General features: G+C 44.8%; 1 long non-coding RNA gene across 1 annotated transcript in view; it reads right to left on the bottom strand.

Annotated features, from left to right (window-relative positions):
* Positions 1-4,787: 4,787 nt before the first annotated feature.
* Positions 4,788-27,046, bottom strand: part of LOC134935592 (uncharacterized) — a 39,133-nt gene continuing 16,874 nt past the window's right edge. Inside the window, exon 3 of the long non-coding RNA XR_010180275.1 lies at positions 4,788-4,980. This is a non-coding gene — a long non-coding RNA (uncharacterized LOC134935592). The remainder of the gene's footprint in view (positions 4,981-27,046) is intronic.

Below are 27,046 nucleotides of genomic sequence, written 5' to 3'. Positions count from 1 at the left end.
TTAGTCACACAGCCACCTTGGTGCGCCTCTTTTTTTCTTTGCATCATGTGCTGTTTGGGGACTATTTTTTTGAAGTGCCATCCTGCCTGACACTGCAGTGCATCTCCTAGATGGGCCAGGTGTTTGTGTCGGCCACTAGGGTCGTTTAGCTTAGCCATCCAGCAACCTCGGTGCAAATTTTAGGACTAAAAATAATATTGTGAGGTGTAAGGTGTTCAGAATAGACTGGAAATGAGTGGAAATTATGGTTATTGAGGTCAATAATACTATGGGATCAAAATGACCCCCAAATTCTATGATTTAAGCTGTTTTTTAGGGTTTTTTGAAAAAAAACACCCGAATCCAAAACACACCCGAATCCGACAAACATTTTTCGGTGAGGTTTTGCCAAAACGCGTCTGAATCCTAAACACGGACGCGGAACCGAATCCAAAAGCAAAACACAAAACCCGAAAAATGTCCGGTGCACATCACTAGTATGCAGCACAGGGACGATTTAGAACCGCTACAGTTCAGTAAGTAATTACCCATATGAGTCATCACTTATTTTATTTTATTTGGGCATATGCTGATGATATTCTTTTATATTGATTGTTCAGCTGTATATACCATCTCTACCCTGTTGCTACATCTGGGTAACAGTGGCTGGACCTACAGGTATGTTGTGTGTGACCACTACAGGTGTTATGCCTCCATATTCTCTCTCTCTTTGGTCATATGGTTGATTATACTGTCTCCATTGTTCCATAGACATTAGCATTCCCCATAAGCTTGAGAGTTGCTTTGGAGTACACACCAGACCACCCTCCTTTTTACATATTGTGATCTAATTAACCTTAGGTGAGTTGGGTCCCATTGAGGTGAATGGAAGGCTATGTCACAGGTGAAGGGGGTGTTCTATCCTATAGGTGTATTGCTGTTTTACTGTTAGGGTCTCCTGCCCTGTGCTGCCACGTCGTCATGGCAACCGGGAGACAAGTGCTAGCGGAGTAACCTGAGCGCAGCTGATACTCCGGTTCGGGTCTTTTGCTATGCAGTGGTTACAGGCAGGGGATCCGGTGCTGGTTTTTGTGCTCACAGTCTGTGAGGTCTGAGGGGGGCGTGGACAGCACCTGCTTTATAAGGCCTCTTCTCAGGTTAAGCAGATGCTGCTGAATCTTTGTTGGTTAGTCAGTTCCTGAAAGTTAGCCAGTACTGTGTAGCTTTGTATTTGTTGTTGCTTACTGCAAATAGGCCTGGGGATTTGGTACTACACTCTGCCAATCCAGACCTAGCAGTAAGACTGGAGTCAGTCATTTAGCCTGCTGAGGTTCTTTTGCTATTCTGTGAACTCAGCAGGTTTGTGGCTGTACTTTCAGACCTGCCTGCATAATCCTCTCTCACTGTGCAGGGCGTCCATGTGTCAGTTTAGTGGCAGTAAGCTGAACCTGGGCCCTGCAAGTGAGAATTAGGATTGTGGAGACTCTCCTTGTGTCTATTATTCCATCTCTGACCAAGGAGTTTACTGCCACACCCGTTGGTAACCCTTTAGGGTTTTGCTGTTGCCCTTAGCAACAGCATTTCGGGTTCTCTACATATTAAAACACAACATCTTGCTTTTTCCATCTGAGCATTTCTAATACTAGGGAGACACCCAGTTTCTTAGCCTCTGGGCTTCTCTGTTCACTCTGTGTTGGTTTTGTTACCCTATCACCTTCTGTGTACGTTATGTCATATTTCCCAGTTTGTCTGTGAGTTCATTTGTTTTGCATCCTTCTCTGTTCAGACACCAGTACATTCCTGCAGGCACTGGTGTGCATAACAGTTCAAACACCAGTACATTCCTGCAGGCACTGGTGTGCATAACATTTACTGACCTAGACGGTGACGGGCTCTGATGTGGACACGGGCATCTAATTATTATATACATTGATGGGTATTATGTTATTTGAGTGTCATATGGCCTGGGTGGCGGAGTCTCACTTTTCTGTTTTTGTTATAGATTTATTTCAAGCCTATGAAATTGTGATGTTGATAGAATGATCATTTGTTGCCAGTCTTGAGAAAGGTTCGTTATCGAACCGAAACGTCGACATTGAGGCGGTCCATTGACCACAATAAAGTTTATGCTTTTACATATGGACTGATCTAAATATTCGCGTGAGTGCACCTTCCACTCTGTGGAGAACATTGCTATTTTAAGTGGACTGTCATGGTCTATTGGGAGCACCCGCAACGTTGGATTATATAAGATGAGAGTGCAGGATCTACGTGTAAATATATATATATATATATGTGTAGCAAAGATGCGGCACTCCTGGTTTAAATAATTCACCAAAAGCAAGTTTTTACTTATCCAGCAACGTTTCAGTAGTCACTCCTACTGTCGTCAGGCTTTATTACAAGATTAAAATAGTGTACATACCTTTATACTGTCACCCCCTGTGTGAATTCCCGCCGACTCGTGCCGGGACTCCTCGCCCGCTGAGCCGCATAGCGTCTGATGTCATCGTCAAGCGACGGCGCCGTGAAACAAACACCCATCACCATAGCAACCAAGAAGAGTACAGTGTAACATACAAGGTTAGCTGTAACAATGTAATAACAGTACATTATCCCATATACTCATTTCACAAAATGTTAAAAAACTTCTATGTAACCTTGTTATCTTAATTTAATAAATATTACTCCTTGTATCAACAGAACCTCTCGATAATTGACACTGTCGGATATTACCCATTATGCTATTTTAAGAAACATGAATATGAGATACTTTCATTGAGGCCTTTCGGATATATTACATCTAAACGTAATATCCATCTTGTTTCTAATTGCAACAATCTTGCACCTCTGTTACCTCCTCTCATGTCTCCCACTACACAGTCTATCATTCTATATCTAATGCTGTGCAGTGGATGTTTATTTTGGGCAAAATGCCGGGCCACAGCATTAGATATAGAATGATAGACTGTGTAGTGGTAAATTCCATCATTTTTACCTTAACCACTGCCTTGCATGGTCGCATCGGATGCGACCACACCAGGCAGTGTTTTATCTTACCAGTCTGATAAACAGTGCTAGCAGCGGCAGGGAAGGGAAACTTCCCGCCGTTGCTGCTGTCAGAGGGACTAAAGTCATTTTGCATAGGGTTAAATTCATGTTCTTCACCTAATTCATTCATAAAAATACAGACAATTTCTGAGTGGTTTATGGGGAAAAAAAATCATCAGTTAAGTGGGTAAAGAAGAGATTTTCATCAAGCTTATCCCCTGCTCAGAGGTGTTGAAGCGAAATTTGCAGTAAACCTACTGCATGGAGAATTATCTGTACCAAGTACATTTCACATATGGCAGGCACTCATTTAACGGACTTAGTGGTAGATGTATCAAACAATGGAGAGAGATAAAGAGGAGAGAGATAAAGTACCAACCAGATTCTGTCATTTTTCAAGCACATCTCTATCATCTTATCTCTCTCCAGGCTTTGATACACCTCCACCTTAGTCCTACAGTGGCAGCAGCATCTTATTTGTCTCTTCCTCATGGAATATTGCACTTGGAGTAGACTCAAACTCGGTCCTCAGGACCACACAGGATTCATGTTTTGCAGGTCACCTGTAAATTTTAAAACTATGACTGTTGGTGATACACAGTGCACCTGCTGGATGACATGGAAAACGTGAACCGTGTGGGGTCCTGAGGGCCAAGTTTAAGAACCACTGGAGTAGAGGATGTAAAGGTTGTCATGATTCAGGTTGCCTGCAATCCATAGTGAATAATTGTGAACAGTTTAATGCACTTTTAGGAGATATTTAATTAGTCGCATTGTCGAGAACTTAGCCTACTTTGCGCAAAGCCAGAGCCAGACTGGCCATCGGGCACTTCTGGCAAATGCCGGAAGGGCCGATGGGTTGGTGGGCCAGTCCTGTCATTCAGCGAGCCGGGAAGGCCGTGCACTCTCTGTTGTAGATGCTTCACTGCCCCCCTGCCTGTCTCCATGGTAATGGAGGAGTGCCGCAATTCCACGCCCCCCTGACTCCCGGCACCCCCCAACCGTTTCTATGGAAATGGGGGCATGCCGTGAGTCCACGCACCCTTGACTCGCAGAACGCCCCCATAGCTAGTGCGCATGTGCCCTCTGTACGTACCTTGAATACAACTTGTCTTAGCTTAATAGAGTGAAAATAAAGAAGTCACTGAATATTAAAAACACGACTACATCTACAATCAACTTTACCGGAAATAATAAATCTTATGAATACATTATAAAAACATGGAATATTAAAATTACACTTGTTGCATGTTCTGCCAATTTTTTTTTTGCTATGAAAGATTAAAAATTATTACACTTAGTGCTTTTATTCTGTAGAATAAAAAACTGGATGTTGACGTAGTCAATTTACTGTACAGCAAAGAAGATGGGGCAGTTACTGTATATTCCAAATGGGTGGTCTTCAGGTTTCCTGGCGTCCAGGCTCCCGGCAACCACCATACCGGCTCCGGAATCCCAACCGCCGGCATACCGACATCTTTTCTCCCTCTTTGGGGTTCCATGAGCAAGGGGCTCATTTGCGTTCGCCCAGCTGTTGGTATGCTGGCGGTCGGGATTCCGACACCGGTATGCTGGTCGCCGGGACCCCGACCGCCGGCAAACCATACTACACCCATTCCAAATAGTAACCTAACTACTGTATGCTACTTTATTACAATACTTACACAATTGAATTTATAACTAAGATAAATATGTATATAATAGAATAGAAAACATTTTTTTTTTAAATTAACATTCTTTATGTTTTTACCATTTTGTATAAATAAGAAATTCCAAAAGAAATACAGGACAACCCATTGATGATAACAACATTGCAAATTTGGCATATGTTTTAAAACGTGGATTCAGTAGTCATTGTTTGTTACCACTTATAGGCAATCTCGAGTTCTCACAAAGCCAAGTGTCCTTCCCTTTTGATAAGTCTGTAGAGAGAATTTCTTTTGATTTGCTCTATGGTGAGTTTAGATAAAAAAAAACAATAACATACAATTTGAGTTTGGAAGAACTCGATTGTTTTCTTTAAAAAGAAAAAAATAGAAAAAGCTTTGCATTGCGGCTTGTAAACTTGATTATATTACATTTGAGAAGTTTGGATTTGACACAGAAAAATAATTCTCAAGGAGAAAATGCAAAACGATTATTACACCTTCCACACTTATATAATCAGTTATTTACAGTGCTATTTTTTCAGCAGGAACCAGTATATTGACCATACAGATATTAAGAAGTGCTAAACAGAGAATATTTCAGTCCCTGACCCAGTGGAGCTTGCACTTTATGGGGTTTATTCAGGTTTGTTAGCAAAACAAAACAGTAAGCAATTGGGCAAAACCATGTCTCACTGCAGGTGGGCAGATGTAACATGTGCAGAGAGATTTAGATTTGGGTTTGTTATATTGTTTCTATGCATGGTAAATACTGGCTGCTTTATTTTACACTGCAATTTAGATTTCAGTTTGAACACACCCCACCCAAATCTGAATCTCTCTGCACATGTTACCTCTGCCCTAGCTGCAGTGCAACCAGGGCCATTTCTAGACCTTGTGGCGCCCTGGGCGAAAGTTTCCTTTGGCGCCTGCACCCCGACAGGTAAAACAGGGTTAGTGCGCACTGCGTACCAAAGGTGCGCATAAAAAAAATAAAAAATAGGGGCATGGCTTCAAAGGGAAGGGGCATGGCCCCTGTAGTTGTGCCCCCTGTAGATTTGTCCCCAGTAGATGTGCCCCCAGTAGAGATACCGCTGTAGTTGTGCCCCCTTAGATGTGCCCCAGTAAAGATGCCCCCTGTAGATTTGCCCCCATTAGATGTGCCCCAGTAGAGATACCCCTGTAGTTATTAGAGATGTGCACTTGAAATTTTTCGGGTTTTGTGTTTTGGTTTTGGGTTCGGTTCCGCGGCCGTGTTTTGGGTTCGACCGCGTTTTGGCAAAACCTCACCGAATTTTTTTTGTCGGATTCGGGTGCGTTTTGGATTCGGGTGTTTTTTTCAAAAAACACTAAAAAACAGCTTAAATCATAGAATTTGGGGGTCATTTTGATCCCAAAGTATTATTAACCTCAAAAACCATAATTTCCACTCATGTTCAGTCTATTCTGAATACCTCACACCTCACAATATTATTTTTAGTCCTAAAATTTGCACCGAGGTCGCTGGATGACTAAGCTAAGCGACCCTAGTGGCCGACACAAACACCTGGCCCATCTAGGAGTGGCACTGCAGTGTCACGCAGGATGGCCCTTCCAAAAAACACTCCCAAAACAGCACATGACGCAAAGAAGAAAAAAAGAGGCGCAATGAGGTAGCTGTGTGAGTAAGATAAGCGACCCTAGTGGCCGACACAAACACCTGGCCCATCTAGGAGTGGCACTGCAGTGGCACGCAGGATGGCCCTTCCAAAAAACACTCCCCAAACAGCACATGACGCAAAGAAGAAAAAAAGAGGCGCAATGAGGTAGCTGTGTGAGTTAGATAAGCGACCCTAGTGGCCGACACAAACACCTGGCCCATCTAGGAGTGGCACTGCAGTGTCACGCAGGATGGCCCTTCCAAAAAACACTCCCCAAACAGCACATGACGCAAAGAAGAAAAAAAGAGGCGCAATGAGGTAGCTGTGTGAGTAAGATAAGCGACCCTAGTGGCCGACACAAACACCTGGCCCATCTAGGAGTGGCACTGCAGTGTCACGCAGGATGGCCCTTCCAAAAAACACTCCCCAAACAACACATGACGCAAAGAAGAAAAAAAGAGGCGCAATGAGGTTGCTGTGTGAGTAAGATAAGCGACCCTAGTGGCCGACACAAACACCTGGCCCATCTAGGAGTGGCACTGCAGTGGCACGCAGGATAGCCCTTCCAAAAAACACTCCCCAAACAGCACATGACGCAAAGAAGAAAAAAAGAGGCGCAATGAGGTAGCTGTGTGAGTAAGATAAGCGACCCTAGTGGCCGACACAAACACCGGGCCCATCTAGGAGTGGCACTGCAGTGGCACGCAGGATGGCCCTTCCAAAAAACCCTCCCCAAACAGCACATGACGCAAAGAAGAAAAAAAGAGGCGCAATGAGGTAGCTGTGTGAGTAAGATAAGCGACCCTAGTGGCCGACACAAACACCTGGCCCATCTAGGAGTGGCACTGCAGTGGCACGCAGGATGGCCCTTCCAAAAAACACTCCACAAACAGCACATGACGCAAAGAAGAAAAAAAGAGGTGCAATGAGGTAGCTGTGTGAGTAAGATAAGCGAACCTAGTGGCCGACACAAACACCTGGCCCATCTAGGAGTGGCACTGCAGTGTCACGCAGGATGGCCCTTCCAAAAAACACTCCCCAAACAGCACATGACGCAAAGAAGAAAAAAAGAGGCGCAATGAGGTAGCTGTGTGAGTAAGATAAGCGACCCTAGTGGCCGACACAAACACCTGGCCCATCTAGGAGTGGCACTGCAGTGTCACGCAGGATGGCCCTTCCAAAAAACACTCCCCAAACAGCACATGACGCAAAGAAGAAAAAAAGAGGCGCAATGAGGTAGCTGTGTGAGTAAGATAAGCGACCCTAGTGGCCGACACAAACACCTGGCCCATCTAGGAGTGGCACTGCAGTGTCACGCAGGATGGCCCTTCCAAAAAACACTCCCCAAACAGCACATGACGCAAAGAAGAAAAAAAGAGGCGCAATGAGGTTGCTGTGTGAGTAAGATAAGCGACCCTAGTGGCCGACACAAACACCTGGCCCATCTAGGAGTGGCACTGCAGTGGCACGCAGGATGGCCCTTCCAAAAAACACTCCCCAAACAGCACATGACGCAAAGAAGAAAAAAAGAGGCGCAATGAGGTAGCTGTATGAGTAAGATAAGCGACCCTAGTGGCCGACACAAACACCTGGCCCATCTAGGAGTGGCACTGCAGTGGCACGCAGGATGGCCCTTCCAAAAAACACTCCCCAAACAGCACATGACGCAAAGAAGAAAAAAAGAGGCGCAATGAGGTAGCTGTGTGAGTAAGATAAGCGACCCTAGTGGCCGACACAAACACCTGGCCCATCTAGGAGTGGCACTGCAGTGGCACGCAGGATGGCCCTTCCAAAAAACACTCCCCAAACAGCACATGACGCAAATAAAAATGAAAGAAAAAAGAGGTGCAAGATGGAATTGTCCTTGGGCCCTCCCACCCACCCTTATGTTGTATAAACAGGACATGCACACTTTAACCAACCCATCATTTCAGTGACAGGGTCTGCCACACGACTGTGACTGAAATGACGGGTTGGTTTGGACCCCCACCGAAAAAGAAGCAATTAATATCTCCTTGCACAAACTGGCTCTACAGAGGCAAGATGTCCACCTCATCATCATCCTCCGATATATCACCGTGTACATCCCGCTCCTCACAGATTATCAATTCGTCCCCACTGGAATCCACCATCTCAGCTCCCTGTGTACTACTTTGTGGAGGCAATTGCTGCTGGTCAATGTCTCCACGGAGCAATTGATTATAATTCATTTTAATGAACATCATCTTCTCCACATTTTCTGGAAGTAACCTCGTACGCCGATTGCTGACAAGGTGAGCGGCGGCACTAAACACTCTTTCGGAGTACACACTTGTGGGAGGGCAACTTAGGTAGAATAAAGCCAGTTTGTGCAAGGGCCTCCAAATTGCCTCTTTTTCCTGCCAGTATAAGTACGGACTGTCTGACGTGCCTACTTGGATGCGGTCACTCATATAATCCTCCACCATTCTTTCAATGGGGAGAGAATCATATGCAGTGACAGTAGACGACATGTCCGTAATCGTTGTCAGGTCCTTCAGTCCGGACCAGATGTCAGCATCAGCAGTCGCTCCAGACTGCCCTGCATCACCGCCAGCGGGTGGGCTCGGAATTCTGAGCCTTTTCCTCGCACCCCCAGTTGCGGGAGAATGTGAAGGAGGAGATGTTGACAGGTCGCGTTCCGCTTGACTTGACAATTTTCTCACCAGCAGGTCTTTGAACCCCAGCAGACTTGTGTCTGCCGGAAAGAGAGATCCAAGGTAGGTTTTAAATCTAGGATCGAGCACGGTGGCCAAAATGTAGTGCTCTGATTTCAACAGATTGACCACCCGTGAATCCTTGTTAAGCGAATTAAGGGCTCCATCCACAAGTCCCACATGCCTAGCGGAATCGCTCTGTGTTAGCTCCTCCTTCAATGTCTCCAGCTTCTTCTGCAAAAGCCTGATGAGGGGAATGACCTGACTCAGGCTGGCAGTGTCTGAACTGACTTCACGTGTGGCAAGTTCAAAAGGTTGCAGAACCTTGCACAACGTTGAAATCATTCTCCACTGCGCTTGAGACAGGTGCATTCCACCTCCTATATCGTGCTCAGTTGTATAGGCTTGAATGGCCTTTTGCTGCTCCTCCAACCTCTGAAGCATATAGAGGGTTGAATTCCACCTCGTTACCACTTCTTGCTTCAGATGATGGCAGGGCAGGTTCAGGCGTTTTTGGTGGTGCTCCAGTCTTCTGTACGTGGTGCCTGTACGCCGAAAGTGTCCCGCAATTCTTCTGGCCACCGACAGCATCTCTTGCACGCCTCTTTCGTTTTTTTAAAAATTCTGCACCACCAAATTCAAGGTATGTGCAAAACATGGGACGTGCTGGAATTTGCCCATATTTAATGCACACACAATATTGCTGGCGTTGTCCGATGCCACAAATCCACAGGAGAGTCCAATTGGGGTAAGCCATTCCGCAATGATCTTCCTCAGTTGCCGTAAGAGGTTTTCAGCTGTGTGCGTATTCTGGAAACCGGTGATACAAAGCGTAGCCTGCCTAGGAAAGAGTTGGCGTTTGCGAGATGCTGCTACTGGTGCCGCCGCTGCTGTTCTTGCGGCGGGCGTCCATACATCTACCCAGTGGGCTGTCACAGTCATATAGTCCTGACCCTGCCCTGCTCCACTTGTCCACATGTCCGTGGTTAAGTGGACATTGGGTACAACTGCATTTTTTAGGACACTGGTGAGTCTTTTTCTGACGTCCGTGTACATTCTCGGTATCGCCTGCCTACAGAAGTGGAACCTAGATGGTATTTGGTAACGGGGGCACACTGCCTCAATAAATTGTCTAGTTCCCTGTGAACTAATGGCGGATACCGGACGCACGTCTAACACCAACATAGTTGTCAAGGCCTCAGTTATCCGCTTTGCAACAGGATGACTGCTGTGATATTTCATCTTCCTCGCAAAGGACTGTTGGACAGTCAATTGCTTGGTGGAAGTAGTAAAAGTGGTCTTACGACTTCCCCTCTGGGATGACCATCGACTCCCAGCAGCAACAACAGCAGCGCCAGCAGCAGTAGGCGTTACACGCAAGGATGCATCGGAGGAATCCCAGGCAGGAGAGGACTCGTCAGAATTGCCAGTGACATGGCCTGCAGGACTATTGGCATTCCTGGGGAAGGAGGAAATTGACACTGGGGGAGTTGGTGGGGTGGTTTGCGTGAGCTTGGTTACAAGAGGAAGGGATTTACTAGTCAGTGGACTGCTTCCGCTGTCGCCCAAAGTTTTTGAACTTGTCACTGACTTATTATGAATGCGCTGCAGGTGACGTATAAGGGAGGATGTTCCGAGGTGGTTAACGCCCTTACCCCTACTTATTACAGCTTGACAAAGGCAACACACGGCTTGACAAATGTTGTCCGCATTTCTGGTGAAATACTTCCACACCGAAGAGCTGATTTTTTTGGTATTTTCACCAGGCATGTCAACGGCCCTATTCCTCCCATGGACAACAGGTGTCTCCCCGGGTGCCTGACTTAAACAAACCACCTCACCATCAGAATCATCCTGGTCAATTTCCTCCCCAGCGCCAGCAACACCCATATCCTCCTCATCCTGGTGTACTTCAACACTGACATCTTCAATCTGACTATCAGGAACTGGACTGCGGGTGCTCCTTCCAGCACTTGCAGGGGGCGTGCAAATGGTGGAAGGCGCATGCTCTTCACGTCCAGTGTTGGGAAGGTCAGGCATCGCAAACGACACAATTGGACTCTCCTTGTGGATTTGGGATTTCGAAGAACGCACAGTTCTTTGCGGTGCTTTTGCCAGCTTGAGTCTTTTCATTTTTCTAGCGAGAGGCTGAGTGCTTCCATCCTCATGTGAAGCTGAACCACTAGCCATGAACATAGGCCAGGGCCTCAGCCGTTCCTTGCCACTCCGTGTGGTAAATGGCATATTGGCAAGTTTACGCTTCTCCTCCGACAATTTTATTTTAGATTTTGGAGTCCTTTTTTTACTGATATTTGATGTTTTGGATTTTACATGCTCTGTACTATGACATTGGGCATCGGCCTTGGCAGACGACGTTGCTGGCATTTCATCGTCTCGGCCATGACTAGTGGCAGCAGCTTCAGCACGAGGTGGAAGTGGATCTTGATCTTTCCCTAATTTTGGAACCTCAACATTTTTGTTCCCCATATTTTAATAGGCACAACTAAAAGGCACCTCAGGTAAACAATGGAGATGGATGGATACTAGTATACTTATGGATGGACCAGCGACTGCCGACACAGAGGTAGCTACAGCCGTGGACTACCGTACTGTGTCTGCTGCTAATATAGACTGGATGATAATGAGATGAAATTAATATATATATATAATATCACTAGTACTGCAGCCGGACAGGTATATATATTTATTATGTAATGACTGATGACGGACCTGCTGGACACTGTCAGCTCAGCAGCACCGCAGACTGCTACAGTAAGCTACTATAGTAGTATGTATCAAGAAGAAAGAAAAAAAAAACACGGGTAGGTGGTATACAATTATGGATGGACCAGCGACTGCCGACACAGAGGTAGCTACAGCCATGGACTACCGTACTGTGTCTGCTGCTAATATAGACTGGATGATAATGAGATGAAATTAATATATATATATATATATATATAATATCACTAGTACTGCAGCCGGACAGGTATATATATTTATTATGTAATGACTGATGACGGACCTGCTGGACACTGTCAGCTCAGCAGCACCGCAGACTGCTACAGTAAGCTACTATAGTAGTATGTATCAAGAAGAAAGAAAAAAAAAACACGGGTAGGTGGTATACAATTATGGATGGACCAGCGACTGCCGACACAGAGGTAGCTACAGCCGTGGACTACCATACTGTGTCTGCTGCTAATATAGACTGGATGATAATGAGATGAAATTAATATATATATATATATATATAATATCACTAGTACTGCAGCCGGACAGGTATATATATTTATTATGTAATGACTGATGACGGACCTGCTGGACACTGTCAGCTCAGCAGCACCGCAGACTGCTACAGTAAGCTACTATAGTAGTATGTATCAAGAAGAAAGAAAAAAAAAAAAACATGTGTAGGTGGTATACAATATTATATATATATTATATACAATTATATATATATATATATATATATATATATATATATTAAACTGGTGGTGATTATTAAACTGGTGCTCAGGTCACTGGTCACACTATCAGCAACTTGCAAGTAGTACTCCTAAGCAGACAATCACAATATATATTATACTGGTGGTGTCAAAGTCAAAAATATTACATAGAGAGAACATACAAACTGCACACATTTAAGTCGCTATACTTGCAAATATGCGCAGCGAGCACAGCAATATATAGTAACACACGCATTTGCTCGGACATGGCACGGAGATGGATTCGGCGCTTGTTTCATACAGTACATGGTTATAATAATGTCGGGCACCAGACATCATGGAGATTTAGAATTGGCTGATGAATTGATGTCATGAATGTGTATTATTTGAACAGAACCAGATGCGCCCGTCATGTTTGGTATTGAAGCAAGCAGAATGATGTGTGGGTTAGTTTGATGCTTGTTGTGAAGTTGTGGGACATTGCAGCGGATAGATATGATTATATGCATAAAAGCTAAGATCACTTAGTTAGAACAATGAATGATCAAGCCAACCATTTACTGAGTTTTCAGGGCTGAACCTGATCAGCATATACAAAGAGAATAGTGACTCAATCATAAAGGAGAGAGAGAGACCCCTCCCCCAGGAACAGACACACAGGAGAATAGTTCCTGTCGGGGGGGGGGGGTCGGGGTCAGTTGTGGGGGCCTCTGAGGACAGATATACTGTAACTCACTCACACAGCTACCTTACACACAGCAAGCATGGCTGGATCATCACCAGGCTCCTTACGAAAGGCTAAGTATCATAATCTCAATATCTCATGGCTGATTGGCATAGATTAGTTAGTTTGGAGATACAAATGGCTTAAGGTTAACGAGGTTTGGGCAGTTGTGTGATTGTTGGGTGTTTCTGTTGATACTCTGTGAAGTCTGTGATGAATTGGAACAGTAGACAATCTGTAGCATAGTATTTGTGGTATTTGTTTGCCTATGGTGATTTAAAATAGATTGTGCTGGTTTGTTATAATATATCTTGTTAATCATGAATAAGACCATGCAGTACTTTTGAATATGTGCTTGTAGCAATGGCAAGCTGATACTTGTGGGTACCTGGTGGTCTGGTCTTGTGATAGCTCATATGCTCTGGTTATTGAGATACTGTGTTTGCTTGAAATTGTGAAAGGTGATTTAGATGGTTTGGAATTGTAAAATCAGAACATATGCATTGTTTTGAGGCTTGGACATTTTGGAATAAAATGGAGTCTTGTGTCTTCTGCTATGTGATTGTGGTGTAGCAGAGAGTGCCATGTGTTTGGACCTGCAAATCTAAAATGGCTGCTGCCGGGTGTTTTCCCCTCCCCCTTTCAACCATGTGTTGCAGTCTTTGGAATCATGGGAGTTTTCTCAAAATGGAGTCTAGCTTCCATCCCATGCGGTATTCAGCATTGACTAACTGCGCAGCGATTGTCTCTCACATGTGTAGTTTTATCTGCAACCATATTGTTCTTACTGTTATTGTGAGCCATTTCTCTCTCTCTCTCTTCTCCTCTTTCTCACTTATTTTCCCTTAAAACGTAATTGTATTGTATTGTATTTCCTGTGTAGTTATCTGGTTAGGTAGTCTATGTTATATTGTAGTGTATGACTTGTATTGTATTAATTCTTTTGCAAGTATAACATTCATAATATATATATAAGGCGTTAGACCCTAAGCACGATATCTGTGTATTTCTTATAGTGTTAAGTATTCTCAGAGCGTCGGTGACGCTCGAACAGCATTCGAGTTAATAAGGTTATACTGTGTTGCATTTACACTCTATCACTACACTAAGGTTTTACTGCATAATATACTGTTTATGGTTTAGATATAAAGGTTTAACATTGTGAGCGTCAGCGCCGCTGGTGATCTCCTCGTGGTCCCGAGCGTCCGCTACGCTATAGCGAATCATTACGATAGACGGCAGCCAATAGCGTGCCTGCCTGTGATCTCTTGGCCGTGAGCGAACGTGACGCTTGAGCGTCTCGACTACGGCTAAGCGATTGCTACGCAACGAGCGTACCCTTACGGTACTCCATACGTGAATAGCGTACAGTGTTCTTAGACCTCATAAAGGGTTTTTATATAAGATAAATATTTAGCTTTATCAATTGGCGGCTCGCCCGTCCTTCACATATCTGCACTAGGTAATTTCAGCAGACATTATCCAGCAGCAAAGGGCGGGAGGTCATATTCCTCATAGTGCTGTTTGGATAAGCGTCTGCTCCGCTTAGTAAAGGGTGCTGAAGGAATCCGGGACCGGAGGTAAGAACAAAACGATAGTGTCTTTTTAAAACTGTTTATTTCTGTCTTGCGTACACACGCACGCATATCTGCATTTCTTTTCATTCGTGTATTTTCATATATCACTCTCCTGTTTGCCATTGTATAATTGATAAACGTACTAAGAGAGATTTGCCGCTATTTCATAGTTAAAGAGTAAAGGTAATACAGTTAAGGTATAGAAATACACACAGCTCTACCTAAAGGTAAAAGGAGAGATTGGTGTGGTGTGCGGTAGATGATCGAGGATCATCTACATTGATAAACGTGTTAGTTGTGTTACGGTGGACATTGGTTTTGTGTACTCGTGTCTCTAACAAAGGGCTGAGACTCGCGTACGCAAAGGCCGACGCACGCAGCGTAAATTACGCAACGGAGCGTCTGGGTACGCCCACGTAACTCAAGTCACACGATAGTGTTGATTTTTAAGTAACGCAATGGGCGATAAATAGCGCAACAAGCGATAAATAGCACAAACAGGCGATAAGTAGCGCAAATCTATTTTAAATTCGAAATTTAAATTAACAGATCCTTCTCCTAATTTGTAACACATCTGGTCTAAAAAGAGAAATTTCTGCGCAGAAATAGAAATAGAAACAAAAGTGTATATGTGGTGAGTGAGTGTTTGTTTTTACAATTTTGAGGATTGAACCAAAAGAAATCATCGAGTTCTCGTGAAGGTACATACGTGTAAGTGACATGCACGGTGGCTAGGGAGGCATCCTTGGTTAAACAAAAAAATTTGAGCATTAGAGTATAGCAGACCAGGAGGTCATACTGTAGCAGACCAGGAGGTCATAACAGACCAGGAGGTCTAGGTACAGCAGACAAGGAAGTCCGCTATAGAGTCCACAGGCACAACACTAAAAAAAGGGTTGGTGCAACACCCATATAGGCCATACAAGCTCTTGCTGAAGGAATTCGCAGCCGCAATTTTCGATTCCGCTGGTCGCTCCGTACATAAGATTAGTTGCTTATGTGCTGAACGATTGTACCGCACGTAATTGTGTGCATTAGTAAACCTGACCAGTAGAGATGAGCGCCGGAAATTTTTCGGGTTTTGTGTTTTGGTTTTGGGTTCGGTTCCGCGGCCGTGTTTTGGGTTCGACCGCGTTTTGGCAAAGCCTCACCAAATTTTTTTTGTCGGATTCGGGTGTGTTTTGGATTCGGGTGTTTTTTTCAAAAAACCCTAAAAAACAGCTTAAATCATAGAATTTGGGGGTCATTTTGATCCCAAAGTATTATTAACCTCAAAAACCATAATTTACACTCATTTTCAGTCTATTCTGAATACCTCACACCTCACAATATTATTTTTAGTCCTAAAATTTGCACCGAGGTCGCTGTGTGAGTAAGATAAGCGACCCTAGTGGCCGACACAAACACCGGGCCCATCTAGGAGTGGCACTGCAGTGTCACGCAGGATGTCCCTTCCAAAAAACCCTCCCCAAACAGCACATGACGCAAAGAAAAAAAGAGGCGCAATGAGGTAGCTGTGTGAGTAAGATAAGCGACCCTAGTGGCCGACACAAACACCGGGCCCATCTAGGAGTGGCACTGCAGTGTCACGCAGGATGTCCCTTCCAAAAAACCCTCCCCAAACAGCACATGACGCAAAGAAAAAAAGAGGCGCAATGAGGTAGCTGACTGTGTGAGTAAGATAAGCGACCCTAGTGGCCGACACAAACACCGGGCCCATCTAGGAGTGGCACTGCAGTGTCACGCAGGATGGCCCTTCCAAAAAACCCTCCCCAAACAGCACATGACGCAAAGAAAAAAAGAGGCGCAATGAGGTAGCTGACTGTGTGAGTAAGATAAGCGACCCTAGTGGCCGACACAAACACCGGGCCCATCTAGGAGTGGCACTGCAGTGTCACGCAGGATGGCCCTCCCAAAAAACCCTCCCCAAACAGCACATGACGCAAAGAAAAATAAAAGAAAAAAGAGGTGCAAGATGGAATTGTCCTTGGGCCCTCCCACCCACCCTTATGTTGTATAAACAGGACATGCACACTTTAACCAACCCATCATTTCAGTGACAGGGTCTGCCACACGACTGTGACTGATATGACGGGTTGGTTTGGACCCCCCCCAAAAAAGAAGCAATTAATCTCTCCTTGCACAAACTGGCTCTACAGAGGCAAGATGTCCACCTCATCATCATCCTCCGATATATCACCGTGTACATCCCCCTCCTCACAGATTATCAATTCGTCCCCACTGGAATCCACCATCTCAGCTCCCTGTGTACTTTGTGGAGGCAATTGCTGCTGGTCAATGTCTCCGCGGAGGAATTGATTATAATTCATTTTAATGAACATCATCTTCTCCACATTTTCTGGATGTAACCTCGTACGCCGATTGCTGACAAGGTGAGCGGCGGCACTAAACACTCTTTCGGAGTACACACTTGTGGGAGGGCAACTTAGGTAGAATAAAGCCAGTTTGTGCAAGGGCCTCCAAATTGCCTCTTTTTCCTGCCAGTATAAGTACGGACTGTGTGACGTGCCTACTTGGATGCGGTCACTCATATAATCCTCCACCATTCTTTCAATGTTGAGAGAATCATATGCAGTGACAGTAGACGACATGTCCGTAATCGTTGTCAGGTCCTTCAGTCCGGACCAGATGTCAGCATCAGCAGTCGCTCCAGACTGCCCTGCATCACCGCCAGCGGGTGGGCTCGGAATTCTGAGCCTTTTCCTCGCACCCCCAGTTGCGGGAGAATGTGAAGGAGGAGATGTTGACAGGTCGCGTTCCGCTTGACTTGACAATTTTCTCACCAGCAGGTCTTTCAACCCCAGCAGACTTGTGTCTGCCGGAAAGAGAGATCCAAGGTAGGTTTTAAATCTAGGATCGAGCACGGTGGCCAAAATGTAGTGCTCTGATTTCAACAGATTGACCACCCGTGAATCCTGGTTAAGCGAATTAAGGGCTCCATCCACAAGTCCCACATGCCTAGCGGAATCGCTCCGTGTTAGCTCCTCCTTCAATGTCTCCAGCTTCTTCTGCAAAAGCCTGATGAGGGGAATGACCTGACTCAGGCTGGCAGTGTCTGAACTGACTTCACGTGTGGCAAGTTCAAAGGGCAGCAGAACCTTGCACAACGTTGAAATCATTCTCCACTGCACTTGAGACAGGTGCATTCCACCTCCTATATCGTGCTCAATTGTATAGGCTTGAATGGCCTTTTGCTGCTCCTCCAACCTCTGAAGCATATAGAGGGTTGAATTCCACCTCGTTACCACTTCTTGCTTCAGATGATGGCAGGGCAGGTTCAGTAGTTTTTGGTGGTGCTCCAGTCTTCTGTACGTGGTGCCTGTACGCCGAAAGTGTCCCGCAATTCTTCTGGCCACCGACAGCATCTCTTGCACGCCCCTGTCGTTTTTTAAAAAATTCTGCACCACCAAATTCAAGGTATGTGCAAAACATGGGACGTGCTGGAATTTGCCCATATTTAATGCACACACAATATTGCTGGCGTTGTCCGATGCCACAAATCCACAGGAGAGTCCAATTGGGGTAAGCCATTCTGCGATGATCTTCCTCAGTTGCCGTAAGAGGTTTTTAGCTGTGTGCGTATTCTGGAAAGCGGTGATACAAAGCGTAGCCTGCCTAGGAAAGAGTTGGCGTTTGCGAGATGCTGCTACTGGTGCCGCCGCTGCTGTTCTTGCGGCGGGAGTCCATACATCTACCCAGTGGGCTGTCACAGTCATATAGTCCTGACCCTGCCCTGCTCCACTTGTCCACATGTCCGTGGTTAAGTGGACATTGGGTACAACTGCATTTTTTAGGACACTGGTGAGTCTTTTTCTGACGTCCGTGTACATTCTCGGTATCGCCTGCCTACAGAAGTGGAACCTAGATGGTATTTGGTAACGGGGGCACACTGCCTCAATAAATTGTCTAGTTCCCTGTGAACTAATGGCGGATACCGGACGCACGTCTAACACCAACATAGTTGTCAAGGCCTCAGTTATCCACTTTGCAGCAGGATGACTGCTGTGATATTTCATCTTCCTCGCAAAGGACTGTTGGACAGTCAATTGCTTACTGGAAGTAGTACAAGTGGGCTTACGACTTCCCCTCTGGGATGACCATCGACTCCCAGCAGCAACAACAGCAGCGCCAGCAGCAGTAGGCGTTACACGCAAGGATGCATCGGAGGAATCCCAGGCAGGAGAGGACTCGTCAGAATTGCCAGTGACATGGCCTGCAGGACAATTGGCATTCCTGGGGAAGGAGGAAATTGACACTGAGGGAGTTGGTGGGGTGGTTTGCGTGAGCTTGGTTACAAGAGGAAGGGATTTACTGGTCAGTGGACTGCTTCCGCTGTCGCCCAAAGTTTTTGAACTTGTCACTGACTTATTATGAATGCGCTGCAGGTGACGTATAAGGGAGGATGTTCCGAGGTGGTTAACGTCCTTACCCCTACTTATTACAGCTTGACAAAGGGAACACACGGCTTGACAAATGTTGTCCGCATTTCTGGTGAAATACTTCCACACCGAAGAGCTGATTTTTTTGGTATTTTCACCAGGCATGTCAACGGCCATATTCCTCCCACGGACAACAGGTGTCTCCCCGGATGCCTGACTTAAACAAACCACCTCACCATCAGAATCCTCCTGGTCAATTTCCTCCCCAGCGCCAGCAACACCCATATCCTCCTCATCCTGGTGTACTTCAACACTGACATCTTCAATCTGACTATCAGGACTGGACTGCGGGTGCTCCTTCCAGCACTTGCAGGGGGCGTGCAAATGGTGGAAGGCGCATGCTCTTCACGTCCAGTGTTGGGAAGGTCAGGCATCGCAACCGACACAATTGGACTCTCCTTGTGGATTTGGGATTTCGAAGAACGCACAGTTCTTTGCGGTGCTTTTGCCAGCTTGAGTCTTTTCAGTTTTCTAGCGAGAGGCTGAGTGCTTCCATCCTCATGTGAAGCTGAACCACTAGCCATGAACATAGGCCAGGGCCTCAGCCGTTCCTTGCCACTCCGTGTGGTAAATGGCATATTGGCAAGTTTACGCTTCTCCTCCGACAATTTTATTTTAGGTTTTGGAGTCCTTTTTTTACTGATATTTGGTGTTTTGGATTTGACATGTTCTGTACTATGACATTGGGCATCGGCCTTGGCAGACGACGTTGCTGGCATTTCATCGTCTCGGCCATGACTAGTGGCAGCAGCTTCAGCACGAGGTGGAAGTGGATCTTGATCTTTCCCTAATTTTGGAACCTCAACATTTTTGTTCTCCATATTTTAATAGGCACAACTAAAAGGCACCTCAGGTAAACAATGGAGATGGATGGATACTAGTATACAATTATGGATGGACTGCCGAGTGCCGACACAGAGGTAGCTACAGCCGTGGACTATTGTACTGTACTGTGTCTGCTGCTAATATAGACTGGATGATAATGAGATGTAGTATGTATGTATAAAGAAGAAAGAAAAAAAAACCACGGGTAGGTGGTATACAATTATGGATGGACTGCCGAGTGCCGACACAGAGGTAGCTACAGCCGTGGACTACTGTACTGTGTCTGCTGCTAATATAGACTGGTTGATAAAGAGATGTAGTATGTATGTATAAAGAAGAAAGAAAAAAACCACGGGTAGGTGGTATACAATTATGGATGGACTGCCGAGTGCCGACACAGAGGTAGCTACAGCCGTGGACTACCGTACTGTGTCTGCTGCTAATATAGACTGGTTGATAATGAGATGTAGTATGTATAAAGAAGAAAGAAAAAAAAACCACGGGTAGGTGGTATACAATTATGGACGGACTGCCGAGTGCCGACACAGAGGTAGCTACAGCCGTGGACTACCGTACTGTGTCTGCTGCTAATATAGACTGGTTGATAATGAGATGTAGTATGTATAAAGAAGAAAAAAAAAAAAAACACGGGTAGGTGGTATACAATTATGGACGGACTGCCGAGTGCCGACACAGAGGTAGCTACAGCCGTGGACTACCGTACTGTGTCTGCTGCTAATATAGACTGGTTGATAATGAGATGTAGTATGTATAAAGAAGAAAGAAAAAAAAACCACGGGTAGGTGGTATACAATTATGGATGGACTGCCGAGTGCCGACACAGAGGTAGCTACAGCCGTGGACTACTGTACTGTGTCTGCTGCTAATATAGACTGGTTGATAAAGAGATGTAGTATGTATGTATAAAGAAGAAAGAAAAAAACCACGGGTAGGTGGTATACAATTATGGACGGACTGCCGAGTGCCGACACAGAGGTAGCTACAGCCGTGGACTACCGTACTGTACTGTGTCTGCTGCTAATATAGACTGGATGATAATGAGATGTAGTATGTATAAAGAAGAAAGAAAAAAAAACCACGGGTAGGTGGTATACAATTATGGATGGACTGCCGAGTGCCGACACAGAGGTAGCTACAGCCGTGTACTACCGTACTGTGTCTGCTGCTAATATAGACTGGTTGATAATGAGATGTAGTATGTATAAAGAAGAAAGAAAAAAAAACCACGGGTAGGTGGTATACAATTATGGACGGACTGCCGAGTGCCGACACAGAGGTAGCTACAGCCGTGGACTACCATACTGTGTCTGCTGCTAATATAGACTGGTTGATAATGAGATGTAGTATGTATAAAGAAGAAAGAAAAAAAAAAACCACAGGTAGGTGGTATACAATTATGGATGGACTGCCGAGTGCCGACACAGAGGTAGCTACAGCCGTGGACTACTGTTCTGTGTCTGCTGCTAATATAGACTGGTTGATAAAGAGATGTAGTATGTATGTATAAAGAAGAAAAAAAAAACCACGGGTAGGTGGTATACAATTATGGACGGACTGCCGAGTGCCGACACAGAGGTAGCTACAACCGTGGACTACCGTACTGTACTGTGTCTGCTGCTAATATAGACTGGTTGATAAAGAGATGTAGTATGTATGTATAAAGAAGAAAGAAAAAAAACCACGGGTAGGTGGTATACAATTATGGATGGACTGCCGAGTGCCGACACAGAGGTAGCTACAGCCGTGGACTACTGTACTGTGTCTGCTGCTAATATAGACTGGTTGATAAAGAGATGTAGTATGTATGTATAAAGAAGAAAGAAAAAAAACCACGGGTAGGTGGTATACAATTATGGACGGACTGCCGAGTGCCGACACAGAGGTAGCTTCAGCCGTGGAATACCGTACTGTACTGTGTCTGCTGCTAATATAGACTGGTTGATAAAGAGATGTAGTATGTATGTATAAAGAAGAAAGAAAAAAAAACCACGGGTAGGTGGTATACAATTATGGATGGACTGCCGAGTGCCGACACAGAGGTAGCTACAGCCATGGACTACTGTACTGTGTCTGCTGCTAATATAGACTGGTTGATAAAGAGATGTAGTATGTATGTATAAAGAAGAAAGAAAAAAAAAACCACGGGTAGGTGGTATACAATTATGGACGGACTGCCGAGTGCCGACACAGAGGTAGCTACAGCCGTGGACTACCGTACTGTACTGTGTCTGCTGCTAATATAGACTGGTTGATAAAGAGATGTAGTATGTATGTATAAAGAAGAAAGAAAAAAAAAACACGGGTAGGTGGTATACAATTATGGATGGACTGCCGAGTGCCGACACAGAGGTAGCTACAGCCGTGGACTACTGTACTGTGTCTGCTGCTAATATAGACTGGTTGATAAAGAGATGTAGTATGTATGTATAAAGAAGAAAGAAAAAAAACCACGGGTAGGTGGTATACAATTATGGATGGACTGCCGAGTGCCGACACAGAGGTAGCTACAGCCGTGAACTACCGTACTGTGTCTGCTGCGACTGGATGATAAATAATGATATAAAAAATATATATATATATCACTACTGCAGCCGGACAGGTATATATTATATAATGACGGACCTGCTGGACACTGTCTGTCAGCAGAATGAGTTTTTTATAGAATAAAAAAAAAAACACCACACAAGGCACACGACGAGTGTTTAACTTTTTCAGGCAATCACAATATAGTATACTACTAACTATACTGGTGGTCAGTGTGGTCAGGTCACTGGTCAGTCACACTGGCAGTGGCACTCCTGCAGCAAAAGTGTGCACTGTTTAATTTTAATAATATGTACTCCTGGCTCCTGCTATAACCTATAACTGGCACTGCTCCCCAGTCTCCCCCACAATTATAAGCTGTGTGAGCACAGTCAGATATAAACATAGATGATGCAGCACACTGGGCTGAGCAGTGCACACAGATATGGTATGTGACTGAGTCACTGTGTATCGTTTTTTTCAGGCAGAGAACGGATTATATTTAATAAAACTGCACTGTCTGGTGGTCACTGTGGTCAGTCACTACTAAACTCTGCACTCTCTACAGTACTCCTAAGCTCCAGTAATTCAAGTGTCTCTGTCTCAAATCAATCTCACTCTCTCTCTTCTAATCTAAATGGAGAGGACGCCAGCCACGTCCTCTCCCTATCAATCTCAATGCACGTGTGAAAATGGCGGCGACGCGCGGATCCTTATATAGAATCCGAGTCTCGCGAGAATCCGACAGCGTCATGATGACGTTCAGGCGCGCTCGGGTTAACCGAGCAAGGCGGGAAGATCCGAGTCGCTCGGACCCGTGAAAAAAAACATGAAGTTCGGGCGGGTTCGGATTCCGAGGAACCGAACCCGCTCATCTCTACTGACCAGTACTATTTGTGTACGAAGGTCATAAACGCTATTTGTACATTCTAACGTGATTTGTGTAATTTTTTATTTTTTCAAAAAGGGAAGTTCGCTGGTCACTCAGGAACTATCTGACAACCACACCTTTACTGGAAAGGGTTAATGCTCTGCGGATCACACTCACATGTTCCAGTAAACAAAGGTTAATAGGGGCCCTGGGTCGAGTACGCCAGCACTATATCAGTGTGATCAGGTCGTATTGGTCGGCGTGGGCGAGTGAGTGAGGTGCTCGGTAAACTTCACCGCCAACCTATCGTGAATATCTTGGTTTTTTGTAAGGGTCCGTAACACCTGCAAATTATGGGGGCCAGTTGTTCAGGAAGGGGGCGATCAACCTCGGTTCGGGTTGATTCTATAAACCGACCAGTCGGGTCGGCAAGGTACGTAATGTGTGAAAAATACGGAAGGCACACAGAAATTTTATGTGATGAATGGGAAAGAATGACAATGCATGACGGGGAGAAATTCCCAAGAATAGGTAGCTTCAGCCCAGAAGTGTTAATGAATTTAAGGAGAAGGATAGGTCTTATTAAACCAGCAAAGAGACGAATCAAACATTATGATTATTTGCAGTTATGGCAACAGGAAAGTGAATTGCAAAGAGATTTAATTGACTTATCTGACTCTTATCTTGAGAGGAGAGACATGGCAATGGAGAGGATTATGGTTGCGGAGAAAAGCACAAGGTTGAACAATAAAAACGCTCTTAGCAACTGTAGTATAGATGATAAGAATAAGTGTAATAAATGTAACAATGATAATTGTAATACTGTTAAATGTACAACTATTAACCTATGCAAGTTGCACCCCATGTCAAACTTCCCTCAGGAATACAAACAAGAAAGTGAGCCCAGAACAATGTCGGCACCTCTTCCAGAAGCCATCCTACAAGACATCCAGGTGGACGCGACCAAATCGGTAAAGGCAATAATCAAACCCCCTAACGGAGGGTCAGGTGAGGTCGTGTCCACAGGTACGTACAATGTTTTCTATCACGCACAAACAGATGTACCCCATGTTGTAAGATCAACACAAAATGATGTAGTTGAGTTTGATCCGGTCAGGGTGATCACAGTCCCCAATGGGAAGACTGACGATCAGGGAATCATTCCCGTCAAGGACAGTGCAATGCGCTGTCTCTGGTCCCGGACCGAATTGAGATCAATTATGTCTGAATTTCCTGATCCTAGGAAAAATCTAGTAGCATGTCAAAGGTTTGTTAAAGAACTAGGAAACTCCACAGAACTCACCAACAAAGAGTGGCGAGCAGTGCTGAGGACATGTTTGCCCTCCAGTGTTGACCCTGAAAAGTTCATTGCTGATTGTAAATTAGACACGGAGGCACCTTGTACGGAGGAACACAATCAGGAATGTATTAAGCAGATCAACCAACAGTTAGAAGTATATTTCCCAGCCATTGTCGAGTGGAACAAAATCTTCTCCATAAGACAAAACGAAGGGGAAAGTATTTCTGATTATTTCAATCGAGCACTGCAAATGATGGCTAGAAACACTGGGATCACGGATATCAAGACAAATGCACAACATAAAGGAATAGCGGTTAAGGTATTAATGAATGGTTTAAAGGATGAATTAAGCACAAGGGTACAGACCACCAACCCAGACTGGAGAGATATCTCGGTGGCCGCATTAAGAGAGGCCGTCATTAATCATGATCAGAATATCACCAGATACAGAGAGTCACTGAGTGACAAGTTGATGACAACAAGTATACAGGCCCTAACCACAAGACCACTCCAACAAAAGCCCCACACCATTGCGAAAAATTCAAATATGGAAGTTTGTTATAATTGCCTGAAGGAAGGCCATTATGCAAGAGATTGCAGGTCTAGAAGCACACACAAGGTATATACACCCCCTAGACAACAACATAACCATGATATCCAAGGAAGCAGGGAAGTACAGGGAAAGCGGTTGATGGCACTGAACATCCAAGCGGTTGAGGAGGCATCAAGTCGACCGGAACCCCAGGCCCCTAGCACATGGAGAAAGCCAAGGATTTGTTATCATTGTAGAAGAGAAGGGCATTATGCCAGCAACTGTAATAACCCACATAAAGTCAGACCCCCTAGACCAAGAAATGAGCAAAATTATAACACACACAATTATAATCAGGGATCTTATAGGAAAAATTTTGGGCCACACCCATAATATGTAGTCAAGAAAGGTGATCACTAGGACGGATGGTAAGCCTGAGGTAACAGTTAATAAATTGGGAGGTCATTCACTGAAGACACAGGAATGATCAGGTGAAACGTTGTAAATGTATTTGTGAAAAATGTTTTTTTCTTTTTCTCTCTCCCCACCTCTGACGATTATTGGTAGGATTCAAACATTGCATATATACTTGGTCTTTGCAGAAGTCTACCAAACCCCTGCATGACCTATCCGCACCAATGTATTCTGGCCAGATACAGAGGGTATGGAGGTGCTGGTGGGAGGGACTGCGCAAGGAAACCATTGGACATGTAGATATGACAGCCTGATGATCTGACAATGTTTTAAAATGTTTGAAAAATGTTTTTTTTTCCTGTTGTTGTTTAATGTTGTGTTATGTTATATATACATATATGAATTGTTCTCTCTCTCTTTTGTTTTTTTTGTTCTCTCGCTACTCACTCATGTTTTCATGTTTTAAAGATGGTATGTCACACATCAGTTAGACAAATGGTAATGCCAGATTTTTGCTCCTTACAGAAAGATCGCTGGTTGGGAAGGAATATTGTATCACCAGAATGTTCGTTTGGAAGACTGAGAGACATCACCTTTGAGATGACAGCAGAACAAGAAGAACAACAAGACTAGAGAACTAATTATCGTAACAAGTTTCTCTCCCCCTCAAACTGTTTTCCTGTACCCCCATTACAAATTTCTCCTTTTCTCCTCCTGTAAGATGGACTCGCCTCAAGAGACTGTGATATGGATTTTCCTGTTGACCATGACGTTGACCCGAGCAGTCTGTTTCGGTGAGAGTACCAGTGAGGTCGAGAAAGAAGTTTTGACACCAGAAAGGTTCCAATGACTAAGACGGAGGTGTAAATTTCCAATAGCAACACAATCACCAAGCAAAGGCGAGTACCGGAAACGATCTAGCAGCCATGTTATTTGTAAACATTTTTCTTTTAAGGATTGTTAGCTGAAGAAAACTGTATCTGTAGGCTCTGTGACCATGTAGTTGAGGATGGGTGCATTAAGAAATGCCAATCCAGTTTTAATATCCACATGGACCGGCATCCCTTGAGTGACTATCACTCTTTAGTGGGTAGCGTGTTAAATCAAACAGATTGTTGGGTATGCTCTCAAGTACCTCAAGGTCATAGCAAATCAGGACTAGTACCATTTTCTTTAACGATAGGGGAGGTACTTGAGCTAAAGGGTGGGAGACCGGTGGACAGGAGGTTTAATATCTCCAGCCCTCCTAGTTTGAAACTCCACCAATACCATGTGGATAGGTCCCTATTATGTTTTAACATCTCCAATCCCCGAAAGCCGGGAAATTGGGAAGTGTCATGGAGTAACCAAACCATGACC

This window comes from Pseudophryne corroboree, chromosome 6 (assembly GCF_028390025.1).
Source record: "Pseudophryne corroboree isolate aPseCor3 chromosome 6, aPseCor3.hap2, whole genome shotgun sequence".
Lineage (NCBI taxonomy): Eukaryota > Metazoa > Chordata > Amphibia > Anura > Myobatrachidae > Pseudophryne > Pseudophryne corroboree.
This window is presented reverse-complemented; position numbering and strand designations above follow the sequence as displayed.